This window comes from Triticum dicoccoides, chromosome 1B (assembly GCF_002162155.2).
Source record: "Triticum dicoccoides isolate Atlit2015 ecotype Zavitan chromosome 1B, WEW_v2.0, whole genome shotgun sequence".
In the NCBI taxonomy this organism is placed as follows: domain Eukaryota; kingdom Viridiplantae; phylum Streptophyta; class Magnoliopsida; order Poales; family Poaceae; genus Triticum; species Triticum dicoccoides.
Genome location: NC_041381.1, coordinates 676,864,043 through 676,879,867, shown reverse-complemented (window position 1 = coordinate 676,879,867; position 15,825 = coordinate 676,864,043). Strand labels below are relative to the sequence as shown.

Sequence of the window (15,825 nt, the reverse complement as noted above, 5' to 3'; positions counted from 1 at the left end):
AACGGTCACCACACGCTCCACCTTAATCTGGTAACCTTCATGATTGAACCATACTTCCACGAAACCATTTAGTTTCTTCGGAGCCTTGCACGCTAACTTCATCCTCACCGGCCCCATCCTGATGAGGGACAGTTCGTCTACCACGATTGGGCGACCAAGCATCCCGGAACCCTTCCTTGATGCGATCCTCGCGTCTGTGTTTCTTCGGTTTGCCGTGCAGCCGCACCCAAGTCTCTAGCATGGCCATCGGCTGCACCTCCTCGTGAATCATGTCCCGGACCGAGGCTGTGATGTCATTGATAGATAGAAAAAGCTTTCCACTTGTCTTCAATATGTGAAGGAGATCAGCTGAAGGGAAAACAACCAAGAAATCATTGTCACCAACCTGGGTCACTTGCCAATCCCAAGATCCAGTCACCATGTGTTGAAGTTCTTGCTTGAGGATGCGAAGGTTGAGCCTCCCTGGCTCGGCAGAAAGAATTGTCGCGTTCTCGATCCTTGCATCCACAGGCAGCTCTGCCTCATCCTCCTCATCGAACTCCAAGCAGAAAAAACCCTCTCCGGAGATGGCGCTACCCATGATCTGCAAACGGAGTTGACGCCCCCGCGTCGGACAGTGCGCAGACGCGTGTCCTTCCTCCTTACAGAGCACGCACAAGGGTTGAAACTTACACTTGGATTGGTAGTGCCCGAGGCGGCCGCACTTAAAGCATTCCACATCTGGCACCTCTTCCACCGGAATGGGATCCTCCGTCGTGCCCTTGGAGGAAGAAGGAAGGCAACCGCCAGTGGATCTGCGGCCGCCCAAGGTTTCTTGGCCATCGGATCCCCATGGCCCCCACCACAGTTGGGATGTGCCTCCGGCTTCTACTCGAGCTCGCGCCGCCTCTGAGTGACCTTCTTCTTCTTCTTTCTTTCTTGTTGCTGGATCCACCATGGGGGAGGAGGACCCCAATCCCCCTCGCGCCTGCCCTGGTCACGAGATCCGCCGCGCTCGGCTCTAACCTCATGACCGTTCGCGCGCTCCCGCATCGAGCACTTCGCCTGGTCCCGCAGCTCCCGCTCCCTGCGCCGCTCCGCTTCCGAATCTGAGACCTCCATGGGCCTCTTGTCAGCTCGCCGGTCTCCCATCACCACCGCCGCAAAGGATTTGAGAAGGGGAGGGGGAGGGGGCGAGATCTTGAGAGTGCGGGCGGAGTGTGTGAGGCGCCGCACCTCGTCCGCAGTGGCTGGAAACCCTAAAAGGGGGTCCAGACAGCCTCTCCGCATCCATTTATAGCCGGCGACCGGACGCGCGGCAGGCCGGGGCGACCTGGGCCTTGGAGGCCCAAGTGTATTCACTTCCTGAGTCGTCCCCAGCACCTGCCCCGCGGATGGGCCCAACCCCTGAACCGCTTCGTTAGCCGACTCCGGTACACCAGCACTCGGCCCCAACGGCCCAACCCTAGGCCCCCGGGCAGACAACGCCTGCTCCCTCTCGCCCGACGACGCCGCCGCCGGCGCAAGAGACGAAGGCGCAGGCAGGCGAGGCCAGTCCTCCCCGGACTGTGCAGCCCTGTCCTCCATCGGACAAGCCGCCGTCAAGGATCTGATGCGACGGGACGCACCCGTCGCCTCCGCCGGTCCCGAGCCCGCACTCCCCGCCGACGCTGGCTGCCAGATGCGCTGGGCCGTGGCCCTAGAACCGCGACCTCCCGGAGCAAAGCGCCGCCCCCGCGCTGCTCCCGGGCCACGCGCCTCCGCCGTGAAGGTCACAAAATCACCAATCGACGACCCCTCCAGCACCGCACGCACACAACTCTCGCAATCCTCCCCCTCGTCTTCATCATCAAAGTCCGCCTCCGACAGCGCCCAGAAACGGTTCCGGCAGGCCCCAGCCCCCGTCGCCGGCGAAACAGCACGCTCCACCGCCGCGCGTACCTGGGGCGAACCCACTCCATGGCGGACCAAGGTTCATGCCGCCGGTGGAATCCCACCCAGCGCACGCCCCACCGGGGGCTCGCGGTCGCCAGCGCAGTCGCCAGGCCATACACCTAACGGGTCGCACATTTCAAAACAAGTATCTCTGTGCTAAGCATACTACTTTTATAATGGATAGTAACATATGAATGATAACATGCAAGCCTTCACTAATTGAGATATAGTCTCATTATCTCGGGATGTGTTATGTTACAGTAACATATTATGTTACCACAAGCGTCTCACTTCTTATTAACTCTATGCCACGTAAGCAATATTTTCTTGGGATAACTCCCTGTGACTAGCCTAACAGCCGATGCGGCGGCTTGTAGAAATATCCGCCGGCCGACTGTAGCAATGCCCATTATTGGAGATTGGAGATGCCCTGATAAGTGAGCACGAAATTCCCCATTGCTAGGGTTTCCCAGCGGAGATCGTGTGGAGGCAGAGAAAGGAAGACGAGCGCGGGGAACGGTAAATCAGAAGGCGGCCGCCGCGGCCTCGGTGGCGCTGCTTGGGTCACTGAAGATGGGGAAGACGGAGAGGGGAGAGAAGCGAAGCAGGGCGGTCGCGGCGGCGCTGGAAGTTTGAGGGATTGGAGCGCCGGCGAAAGGAGGAGCGCAGCATCGACCCAGCCTGCTGCCTGCCGCCGACGACCACACCTCAGGTATGCGCGCGCTCCACGGGGCCCGCCACATTCGGAAGGGGTGGGTAGCAGCCTAGCAAGAGGGCGCCGTAATGCAGTTTACCCCCGTTCCGTAGCTGCGCCAGGACCAGAGCCACTCCCTTGGCCGATTTAGAAGGGTGAGCACTGAGCAGAGCACCCGTTCATCGATTAGAAGCGCTCGTTTCTTACGATTCTTGCTGAGGAGAGTAGAGCACCTACTGTTCATTCTTACGAATTACAGTAGATTTTGGGGGAATGTTTATTTAGTCGATGTTTTTACCGTCAAGGGGCATGCTCACAAACTCCTCCAGGAGATTGGTGAAGATTAGCGCGAGGGGGCATGTTTTTTGTGCTTTCTAGTGCGACTGGTTGTAGCATTTTGTTTTCATCGACACATGCAATTTACTTGTGCTATATAAGTAGCTTTCCTCAGGCAAATTGATAAAGCAAGTCCTCTCACTTTGTTTGTGCCGGTGAAGCAAGTTTCTTATGTCTATCCCTTCATGGCGATCTGGCATTGTTGTATTTTTGTGTGTGCCAATGAAGCAAGTAGATAGGTAGGTAGAGAAAAAATAGAGGTAGAAGAGATAGAGATATAACAGATAGAGAGAAGCAATCTACTTGTGCTCAGTAGCTTTTCCAGGCCATTTGATACATCTAGTTCTCCCACCTTTTTTGTGTTAATGAAGCAAGGGTTTCGTTTGTCCTCTGTATGTCCGTGCAAGAGCCTGCGTGGTTGCTCACTTTGTGTTTTTGGGTCTTTGTTGGTCAACACTGATCAGATGCCTAACCCGCAAAAAAAAAACACTGATCAGATGCCTGATACAATACATTCCATTAAACCTTTGGGACAACATGAGGCATTTTTCTGAGAGAACACTCTTACTACTTATCTGTGTTTGTTGCTACGCAGATAGATAGGACACTTTTACTCGACTACTTAAGTCATTTCGTTGATACTTTCTGTTTTTCTTTTGTTCCTTACTTAGCATAGTAAAGTTGCTTCCCCACAGTCCAGCAATAATGTAGCTTATCCATGGTCTTGTTTAAGATGCAGTAGCTGTGTCTTGCACCAGATTTTTGTGAGCAAGTTTTCCATGTTGCACAATAGCACAAAGAGGATCCTTGCCTGAATTGGTAATTTTTATTACTGGGGAATATTAGTTTTATTCCAGTAATACTAACTGGAACAATCTTCCTAGTTGGTATAGTGCATTGCCTAGGCGACAAGCGGGTTAATTTGCATTTCATGTTAAGATGATCCATTTATAAAGCTGGATTCTATAGTAAAAAGTTTGCTTTTTCCACACAAAAATGGTGTATTCTAAAAACTTCTCACACAAACAAACTAGCATAGTACTATCTGGGGAACATATAGGTCGTTTTGTCGTGAAAGGCAAGCAACCAACAATTTTTTTACTTATAAACCAACTATATGTGAAGCAACTTATTACAATTCAGTTGTGCACAAGCCAACCTAACATCTCCTATGCATATATGCAGGTCAGGATCACTCACAGGCAAACCGAATCTACAATTCTGGCTTCAAGTTTCCAAAGACCTTGTACCCAGAATCTTTGAAGAATCAAATCAAGGGGAGAGGTAGGAGGATATTTTTCGAGATTCCTGTGTCTTCTGCCAAACAGATCAGAATACTATGAGTGTTGCTACAGACCAGGGTTGTGACAAAATAAACACACCTAGATTTCTGTGTTTGCGCCTGTGCTTGCATAACTTGTTGTGAAGACTTCTATGTTTTTGTTTCTCTTAACCTTCAGGACGCCATGGCCGCCTCTTTTTCCTGTTTGTTCCACCCTTTCTTGTGTGGTGGCATTTTATCCCCTGTTTTGCTTTTGCCTGTGCGTGATCGGGACCAGCTGGGGGCATGGTGTGGGTACGGACACGTGCAGGGGTGGGAAACCGACCCATTTCCGTTTTGGGTATAGTTGCCTCCCTCACATAATGCATACTCCCTCCATCCCAAAATAAGTGACTACAAAGTTAGTACACTTTGTAGTTTGTACTAAATCAAAGACTTATTCTGGGACGGAGGGAGTACTATTTACTACCATAACTTTGCGATCTCAAATTGCATAGCTGTTCTGCCGTTCTTTGTTCTACATATATGGAATGTAACAATGCTCCTTTCAACTGATGGAATCGCTGGTCTGTTAGGGGAGAAGACGTCCCAGCAGCTCCCTGAGAACGAGCGCCCACTTCCCTACGTCTTGGGGAAGCAGAAGCGCCCCGAACCCCTCGCTGATTCAAGCGACGACTACTCAAGAAGTTTCCTTCCCTCCCGCAACAATGACGCCAACGGCTGCCTAAGGTTCGTCTGCTTCCCCCTTTTTTTCTCGGATCAAGAGCAGAGCGGCCACAGAGCAGAGGCTTGTGCAGCTTGGGTAGGAGATGTACATGGTGTCAAGTAGTGAAGCTTTTGATTCGTACTTCTGTACATGTGCTTGAGAATATTTGCTTCTCATTTTTACATAGGAAGCCTGCTTGTAACCTGAATGGTTGATAATACATCACCTGGCATCTGGTAGTTTAGTTCTTGCTGCTAGCTTTATCTGCTCAAGAATGAGATGCTAAACTGTGCTAGTCTCTAGCCTCTAGACTGCAGTGACTGCAACATGTTTTTGCGTCTGCAGAAGTCTGAAGTATAGACTTGTCAATTTTTAATTGGTTGTAACTTGTAACACAGAGGTGAAGAGCACCAAACCATGTACTTGACAACATCAAGATGCATATGCTTAGTTTTCAACACTTTGATCATTATTAGCAATATATGGTGCTTGATCTTCTATTTTTTTAGCAATTAATATAGAGTGCTAAATATTCAATATATTGTCTTAATTTGCAATCAAAACAACAAAAGACACACAAAAAAAACTACTGTTTACTCACTGTAAAGGGATGCATTGTTTTCTGGTGGTTGGGCTGGACCGAGCAAAGACACCCATACAGAACGAGCCAGAGCGTGGCTCGGACTGAACTCGGCTCGACTCCAACCCTACCCTATATGTATATACTGAGGTGAGAGGGGATTGTGATTATTGCCTCTGATTGCTTCTAACTATCTCATAATCTCGTATACAGTTCATTGAAAATATGAAGGGGAGCAGCGTAGTGGTTGCTGTTTTCTTTGTCGGGTGCCTAATCATGGTTGGACAATGTAAGCGCACCTTCACTATCATATTGCTTATATCTTTGCACTGTCTTTCAAAACTATTGTTCCTCTATGTACATAAGATACTTGCCTACTGTGCACTGATGAGCACATAATATGTCATATGCAACAGGTCGTTCCGTCCCCAAGAGCACCTACAGAGATGGCCATGACAACGAGACTATGGTGGCCTCATCCTTAGATGAGAGCAAACTTACCATAAAATGGTGTGTCGCAACGGATTGTAACACCAAAGGTGAACCAAATGCCCATCACTGCTTTTGCTGCCTCAATGCGCAGGGAGCACCTTGTTTTAGTTCCAGGGGAGATTGCCAGGATCACTGCCCAACTTTGCCACCCGGAAAATAAGGATGTTCGCTGATATGTAATTGATCACATCCCTTTTAGTTCCAGAGGAGATTTCCAGGATCACTGCCCAACTTTGCCATCCGGAAAATAAGGATGTTCTAGCTAATATGTATTTGATCACATCCCTACCTAGCTGCAGCATCGTCGCCGATCTAGGCATCTGTGTAGGTCTTCGTAAAGGATGCAACATGTGGCTGGGAGATTCACCAGCGGTGGGATCTGTGTGGATCTGTTTTCATTCATGTATTTGAAGAATTCAAGTTGATGTAAGCTCACAAAACCTCCAATTAGAGCAGATGGGATACGTTTGCAGATCATAAATTCTGCACCCGATATCAGTGGCGAGCATGCTATTTTGCATCTTCATTTTTTTGTGCTTCCGGTACGCCTTGTTTATATAGTGATAGCAATTTCCTTCATGCATTCGTGCTTCCTACGTACAGCGGAATTTCAATCTATTTCCATGCTTCTAGGTAGCTTCCTATGTACTGCTGCATCTACCATCCTTCGTATGTACGATTGGAATGTCAATCTATTGCCATGCATGCTCGCTGTACATATTATTTTTTTCATTAGTTAGCATCTATACTTCCTAGGTGTCTTATGTACAGATACTTCTTCCATGCAATGGAGCTTCAGTCTCTTGCCATGTTTCGTAGATGTACAGATGTAAAGTCCATTGCTTCGGAGCATCCATGTTATTTTATGTATAGATAGAACTGCAATCATGCTTCTTGATTTAGTATATGTGTTTCCATTATTTGTAGATTTTTATTTTATTTTTATTAAACACATGCTTCATTATATTTCTCATCACTTGTATAATTTCATTTCCTTGCATTGCCACTTCAGGTTGTAATTAGCCTTTTCATTCTAGTAATGATGCATATATGTCCTATAGTTAATCCATATATATTTATATTTCATTGCATATATCTCCTCAGGCGGTCTCTCTATCGTCGGTTGTAACCCTGTGTTTTAATGCTTAAGACAATTACAATGACACTCATTTGCTGGAGTACATAATTGTATATGTATGCTTCCATCTTACTTACTATTGCTTTGAAATGCTAAAGTATGAGGTTCGATTATACATGTTTTTCCACACTAGTTCACCAAACATACCTTGCATACAACACTGTCCATTCAAACCTTTTGTTGCTTCGGTTGGAACGTTGTTTTGCTTCAGGTGATTTGGACAGTGTTGTATGCACCGTTTGAATCACTGCCACATTGACTAGTTATTTTTTCAAGCCGGCAGAAGAAAACTGATATGCAGCTCCTAGTGTGTCACATCGGCGCCAAGATAATGCGTGCCTTGAGGAACTACGCCAACACCCAGCTTGAGGGCCACATCGTCACATCCCATACAACCCAATAACAGTCGCGCAAGGAGCGGTCGATGGCTCTGTCCACGTCGGCAAGCTACGAGACAAGGGAGTTTTTTTTTCAAGAGAAAGACAAGCGAGTTCGCTTCGCCGCGAAGAAAGGCCGAAGGAATCCACCCGATGCCCCTGTCCCTCTCGCCTTCGGCGACGGCGCCCGCCCTCCTTCCCGCCTCCCTCCCCGGCAGCGGCGCTCTTTGATGTTGTCGACCCCCTTTCGTCTATCTCCCTCTTCCCCGATTTAGATCGATGGAGGGGGCGCATGTCCTGTCCACCTCTTTCTCGACCAGCCCCGGCGTCGGCGCCCAGCGACCATGGCGTCACGGCGGGCTTGCTCGCCGGCGCGTGCGTGCGTGCTTCGATGCGCGGCCCTCCGTCAAGCTGGCCGGACCGTGGCGCGCGTGTGATCTGCGTAGGGTTTGCGGTGGCGGCGCTACACACCGGCCACGGGTCTCCGGCTACCAGGAAGGCAACGGCGCGGATCGATTCGATCCTTAAGGTAACCCACCACTTCCCCTTCGGCTTCTCTCATCGATTCGTGTCGATCCCATCTGGCAACCGTGGATGAACACCCACCACTTCCCCTTCGGCTTCTCTCATCGATTCGTGTCGATCCCATCTGGCAACCGTGGATGAACACCCACCACTTCCCCTTCGGCTTCTCTCATCGATTCGTGTCGATCCCATCTGGCAACCGTGGATGAACACTGACTGCAGTGTACGTTGCTCCGATTCGTCGTGTTCCGCTGTGCTGCAGGACACCCCTGGATCTTGCTGCAGGAGGTGGGTGTCAGAAAACCAACCTGGGACACGAGCTAGCCTCCAATTCTTGGGCTCCCGGACAACAAGGACACAACAGACGCACAAGGTTTGTTCTCTGAACCTTTGCTCTGGAGAACACAAGACACACACACATGAGCTTGTTGTCTCTCCAAAGCTCTCTGTCTTTTATTCAGTAGGTGTATATGACGATCGAATGGAAGTTGATGAAGATTAATAAGGCCTTTTGTTGTTCTAGAGATGCATGAGGTTCGTGCAACCCTTTTGCTTGTGTTGGTATGAAGACAACCACCAATTTATCAGATTGGAAAAAAGCTGCAACTGGAAATTAATTTAATTATGACAAGTGATTGATTTCTCATGATTATGGCACTTCCTCCGGTGATTTGATTCCGTCCAAGTGGTAAAATTTCTATGCCCAGGATGAACATGCTCTACTCCAGTCTAGCTCATAGTAATCCCTTCACATACTACAGCAGGGATGGTTTCTAATTTGCTCCTCACAACTTATTATTTTGCCTATTATTTTGTTGTATCTCTGTTCTGATGGTTACTAATTTGAAAGGCAGGTAGATGGCTGATGTTGAACTCATGATGACATTATTTGCAGGACAAGTATGAGTGTGTGGTGAACGCCAATGGCAATCTGGAGAAGAAGTTCTCTCCTTGGTTATGCTCTATTGGTGAAGCTTCCTCTCTGCTATTCTGTAGGAGAATCTGAGATGCAACCTCGAACACCTTAAAATACAGCCATCAACGCCTAACTGAATCACAACCTCAACCAAAAAGAAAAACTAGCTAGTTGTACATTGCTGCTATTCTGTAGCTCACCAGCAGAAATGCACAACTGAACGCCTAACTGCTATTCTGTAGGAGGTTTGGTTTTGCTCCTCCTACTCCTGCTCTAGCTAGTTGTACATTGCTGCTACCTGCACTTTGTATTCCTTCCACCCATCAACGCCTAACTGAATCACAACCTCAACCAAAAAGAAAAACTAATATCAATCTTGTTTGCTGCAGCATATGCAAATACAGTTGTGGATTCAGTTATTGACTTGTGTAATTGTGCCATAACTTGGCACGACTTTGTTTGCATCATGTACAGGACCCCGCCACGTTTGCGATGCATCCACCGGCATGGGCCCGCTTCTGGTACAAGGTGAACGGTTGCGCGCCGGAAGAGGAGCCAGGCTTCTCCGCGTGGTTTTTCTCCGGCGACGACACAGCCGTTCCATCCGACGTTAAGAGCCCGACTGTACAAGCTACAAGGTCCTCTCACGCCCCTCTTTTCTCCTCTTTCTTCGATTGGATTCGATTTTGATGTTGCGTTGTTGTTATTCATGGAGGTCTGATTTGCTTTCCTTCCTAATGCGGTCGGTTTCCTCACATGGGTCGTTGTCGTAGTCAAGGCCTCACTAGTAGAAAAGGGGGCAATGGTCCAGGCCGGGTCAGCCCATTAGTCCCGGTTCAATCCAGAACCGGGACCACTGGGGGCATTGGACCCGGTTCGTGAGCCCCGGGGGCCGGCCGGGCCACGTGGGGCCATTGGTCCCGGTTCGTCTGGACCTTTTGGTCCCGGTTGGTGGGACGAACCAGTACCAATGTGCCTTGCTCCTGGCCCACCACCATTGGTCCCGGTTGGTGGCCTGAACCGGGACCAAAGGCTTCCCTTTAGTCCCGGTTCAAGCCACGAACTGGGACCAATTAATTGCCTATATATACCCCTCGCCCGCGAGCAGAGCACTCTCACTGCTCTATTTTTCGTGGCCGGCGAGGAGAGAGCTTTGTGGTGCTCTAGCTCACCTCTTATGCACACGAGGTGTTCGATGGAATGCTCGAGCCACACTACTTAAGCTTTCTCCTCTCCAAGCTCGACCTCCAAGCTCCATTTTTCTCAATATTTGTCTAGGTTTAGCGGTCTGTCACGTCCCATCCCCGTCTTCACCGCCGTCGATCGCCCGCGCCGATCTCGTTGCCGGCACCACCGTGGTGAGCCTCTTGTTCTTATCTTCTTTCTGAAAGGAAAAAAAATCTTACTTGTATGTTTATATAGATACTTGTATAATTTTCTTACTTTTATTATTGCATCTTATATAGTGCGATGGTTTTGGTATCCGCCCCGTCGGCCCTCGTCCTGTCTATGATTCGGATGTGGTATATATATTATATTTTCATAACTATTGGTTCATCTATTGTTTATGACAATTATGCCGACCAACGTGACATAGATTTTATTTATCTAGGAGGTTGTTGAACCGGAAATTCCAACCGACCCTATTGTCGAGAGGTTAAATTTAGTTGAAGAAGAAAACAATTTCTTGAAGGAAAAAATTAGAAAAATTGAGGAGGAGAAGATGATATTGGAGTTGCATGTTGCGGATGTCGTCGATGATCACAAGATCAAGATGGATGCAATGCGCTTGAAGATTAGAAAGATTAGAAAATATGCCATTCATACCGAGGCTTGGTATCATTATGTCGTTGGATCAGTTGTTACATTGGTTGCGATTATGATCGCATTTGTTTTCGCATTGAAATGTTTTACATAATTTCAATGTATGATTTAATTAATTTAAATGCTCTGCAAAACTTTATGTTGTTAGATGAGAACTATGTATGTACTTTGGTTTTAATGTGATGATGAACTTCTATTAATTTGGTCACTTAATTATCTATTTATGATGTTCTGTAATGATTTTTGACACACTTAATTATATATAATGCACACAGATGAACTTGCAATGGATGTACGGTTCAAGACACACCTCCGAGTACATTAAGGGCGTGCATGATTTTTTCGAAGTGGCTGAGGCAAACAAGCAGAATGGTTTTATGTGTTGTCCATGCCCTATATGTGGGAATACGAAGTCTTACTCTGACCGGAAAATCCTCCACACCCACCTGCTTTACAAGGGTTTCATGCCACACTATAATGTTTGGACGAGGCACGGAGAAATAGGGGTTATGATGGAAGACGGCGAAGAAGAAAAGTACGATGACAACTATGTGCCCCCTGAATACGGTGATGCTACTGAAGATCAAAAGGAACCAGACGATGTGCACGATGATGCTGCAACAGGCGAAGCTGCTGAAGATCAAGAGGAACCAGACGATGTGCCCGATGATGATGATCTCCGCCGGGTCATTGTCGATGCAAGGACGCAATGCGAAAGTCAAAAAGAGAAGCTGAAGTTCGATCGCATGTTAGAGGACTACAAAAAGGGTTGTACCCCAATTGCGAAGATGGCAACACAAAGCTCGGTACCGTACTGGAATTGCTGCAGTGGAAGGCAGAGAATGTTGTGCCTGACAAAGGATTTGAGAAGCTACTGAAAATATTGAAGAAGAAGCTTCCAAAGGATAATGAATTGCCCGACAGTACATATGCAGCAAAGAAGGTCGTATGCCCTCTAGGATTGGAGGTGCAGAAGATACATGCATGCCCTAATGACTACATCCTCTATCGCGGTGCGTATAAGGATCTGAACGCATGCCAGGTATGCGGTGCATTACAGTATAAGATCAGGCGAGATGACCCTGGTGATGTTGACGGCGAGCCCCCCAGGAAGAGGGTTCCTGCGAAGGTGATGTGGTATGCTCCTATAATACCACGGTTGAAACGTCTGTTCAGAAACGGAGAGCATGCCAAGTTGATGCGATGGCACAGTGAGGACTATAAGAAAGACGGGAAATTGAGAGCACCCGCTGACGGGTCGCAGTGGAGAAAAATCGAGAGAAAGTACTGGGATGAGTTTGCAAGTGACCCAAGGAACGTATGGTTTGCTTTAAGTGCGGATGGCATTAATCCTTTCGGGGAGCAGAGCAGCAATCACAGCACCTGGCCCATGACTCTATGTATGTAAAACCTTCCTCCTTGGATGTGCATGAAGCGGAAGTTCATTATGATGCCAGTTCTCATCCAAGGCCCTAAGCAACCCGGCAACGACATTGATGTGTACCTAAGGCCATTAGTTGAAGAACTTTTACAGCTGTGGAATGGAAACGGTGTACGTACGTGGGATGAGCACAAACAGGAGGAATTTCACCTAAAGGCGTTGCTGTTCGTGACCATCAACGATTGGCCCACTCTCAGTAACCTTTCAGGACAGACAAACAAGGGATACCATGCATGCACGCACTGTTTACTTGACACCGATAGTATATACCTGGGAAGCTGCAGGAAGAATGTGTACCTGGGCCATCGTCGATTTCTTCCGACCAACCATCATGTCGAAAGAAAGGCAAGCATTTCAGAGGCGAGGCAGATCACCGGAGGAAGCCCGCCATGCGTACCGGTGATCACTTACTTGCTATGGTCAATGATTTACACGTAATCTTTGGAAAGGGTCCCGGCGGACTAGCTGTTCCGAGTGATGCTGGGGGACACGCACCCATGTGGAAGAAGAAATCTATATTTTGGGACCTACCCTACTAGAAAGACCTAGAGGTCCGCTCTTCGATCGACGTGATGCACGTGACGAAGAACCTTTGCGTGAACCTGCTAGGCTTCTTGAGCGTGTATGGGAAGACAAAAGATACAGCTGAGGCATGGGAGGACCTGCAATGTTTGCACGAAAAAGACGACATGCCTCCAAAGCAGTATGAAGGTCCTGTCAGCTATGCTCTTACCAAAGAAGAGAAGGAAATCTTCTTTGAATGCCTTCTTAGTATGAAGGTCCCGACTGGCTTCTCGTCGAATATAAAAGGAATAATAAATATGTCAGAGAAAAAGTTTCAGAACCTAAAGTCTCATGACTGCCACGTGATTATGACGCAACTGCTTCCGGTTGCATTGAGGGGGCTTCTACCAGAAAACATCTGATTAGCCATTGTGAAGCTATGTGCATTCCTCAATGCAATCTCTCAGAAGATGATCGATCCAGAAATCATACCAAGGCTAAGGAGTGATGTGGTGCAATGTCTTGTCAGTTTCGAGCTGGTGTTCCCACCATCCTTCTTCAATATCATGACGCACGTCCTAGTTCATCTAGTTGACGAGATTGTCATTCTAGGCCCCGTATTTCTACACAATATGTACCCATTTGAGAGGTTCATGGGAGTCCTAAAGAAATATGTCCATAACCGCGCTAGGCCAGAAGGAAGCATCTCCATGGGCCATCAAATAGAGGATGTCATCGGGTTTTGTGTTGACTTCATTCCTGACCTTAAGAAATTAGGTCTCCCTCAATCGCGGTATGAGGGGAGACTGACTGGAAAAGGGACGCTTGGAAGGGACTCAATAATATGCAGGGACGGATATTCTTGGTCTCAAGCACGCTACACAGTTCTACAGAACTCTAGCTTGGTGACCCCGTATGTCGATGAACACAAGAACAGTCTGTGCTCCAAACACATGGAGCAGTGCGACGACTGGATTACATGTGAACACATCAGGACTTTCAGCAGTTGGTTGGAAGCACGTCTCAGAGGTGATAACACTGTTTGTGATGAGCTGTACTTGTTGTCCAGGGGACCATCTTCGACTGTTACGATTTGGAAAGGATACGAGATAAATGGGAATACATTTTACACGATTGACCAAGATCAAAAGAGCACCAACCAAAACAGCGGTGTCCGCTTTGATGCAACAACCGAGAGGGGAAAGGACACATATTATGGTTACATAGTGGACATATGGGAACTTGACTACGGACATGATTTTAAGGTCCCTTTGTTTAAGTGCAAATGGGTCAATCTGTCAGGAGGCGGGGTACAGGTAGACCCATAGTACGGAATGACAACAGTGGATCTGAAAAATCTTGGGTACACTGACGAACCGTTCGTCCTAGCCAATGATGTGGCACAAGTTATCTATGTGAAGGACATGTCTACCAGACCGAGAAAAAGAAAAGATAAGGAAGCGAATACATCATACGATGAGCCAAAGCGCCACATAGTTCTTTCAAGAAAAAGGGACATCGTGGGAGTGGAGGGCAAGACAGACATGTCTGAAGATTATGAAAAGTTTCATGAAATTCCTCCCTTCAAAGTCAAGCCTGACCCCAGCATCCTGATAAGCGATGAAGATTATTCATGGTTACGGCGCAATAAGCAAATGACACAAGCAAAGAAAAAGTGAAGACTTTCTCCCGCAACTATTATGATGATACCATGCCAACTTTGTAACAGACGAGTATGATACCATTGTCCGTTTTGTACATGCACATGCTATGTGGGTGAATTTATGATACCATGCCAACTTTCAACTTTTTCATAGTTCATTTGAAATGCTTTAATGTCTTATGGTTCGGCCCTTGTAATAATTAAAAATAGCAACAATAAGTATTTTGTTGTAAGTAGAAACAAAATAAAATAAATAAAGCAAGAAAGAAAACAAAAAAACAAAAAAAGTGTTTTCAAATTTGAAAACTAATGGCACTAACAGAAAGTTTATAATTTTTCTAAAACTAAAAGCAAAAAGAATTAAAAAATAAAGCAAAAAACAAAAGAAAATAAATAATGCAGAAAACAAAACAAAAAAACAATTAAAAATAGCAACAATAAGTATTTTGTTGTAAGTACAAACAAAATAAAATAAATAAAGCAAGAAAGAAAACAAAAAAACAAAAAAAGTGCTTTCAAATTTGAAAACTAATGGCACTAACAGAAAGTTTATAATTTTTCTAAAACTAAAAGCAAAAAAGAATTAAAAAATAAAGCAAAAAACAAAAGAAAATAAATAATGCAGAAAACAAAACAAAAAAACTGAAAAATAATTAAAAATAGCAACAATAAGTATTTTGTTGTAAGTAGAAACAAAATAAAATAAATAAAGCAAGAAAGAAAACAAAAAATGCCTCCTACTGGCCCCCCACGGCCTGAATACGACTAGAAACCCTACCATGGGCCAGGATTCAGGCCCGCAGTAGGTCCAGAAGGCCCATCAGGCAAAGCAGTAGTAAATAGGCCCGCAAGCCTACGGTGGAGAGGAGCTCGAGAGGGGTGCGGCAGTGGGGCTTTATAAACCACTGCGCGCCCCTCTCAACTAGCGAGGTGGGACTAAACTTTGGCCCCGACGCGGGCAGCACATGGTCCTTTGGTCCCGGTTGGTGGCACCAACCGGGACTAAAGGGGAAGGGCATTGGTCCCGGTTGGTGCCACCAACCGGGACTAAAGGGGGCATTAGTCCCGGTTGGTTTCACGAATCGGGACCAATTCTCTTCATATATAACTAGCACTTAGCAGTTTCTCCAAAATCCATCCCTTTCTTCTCCGTCCGACGCCCGCTGCTCTGCCTCGTCGCCGTCGCCGCCGAGCCGTCAGGCTGCTCCACCTCGTCGTCGCCGCCGCCTCCGACGCCGTCAGGCTGCTCCACCTCGTCGTCGCTGCCGCCTCCGACGTTGTCAGGCTGGTCCACCTCACCATCGCCGCCGCCCTCGACGCCATCTGCCCCGATGCCGGCGCCGCTCCCCGCGCCTCGACGCCGCCTGCCGTGCCCCGCCACCCCCCTGTGAGCACCTGCCTCACGCCCCTGCCTTGCCTCGCTCCTGCACCCC

At 47.5% G+C, this 15,825-nt stretch overlaps 1 long non-coding RNA gene across 1 annotated transcript; it reads left to right on the top strand.

Annotated features, from left to right (window-relative positions):
- The first annotated feature begins 2,279 nt into the window (after window positions 1-2,279).
- Window positions 2,280-6,502, top strand: LOC119349603. Its single transcript, XR_005169464.1, has 5 exons — window positions 2,280-2,626; window positions 4,130-4,228; window positions 4,802-4,955; window positions 5,726-5,801; window positions 5,929-6,502. It is a non-coding gene; the product is annotated as an uncharacterized LOC119349603 (long non-coding RNA).
- The last annotated feature ends 9,323 nt before the right edge of the window (window positions 6,503-15,825 follow it).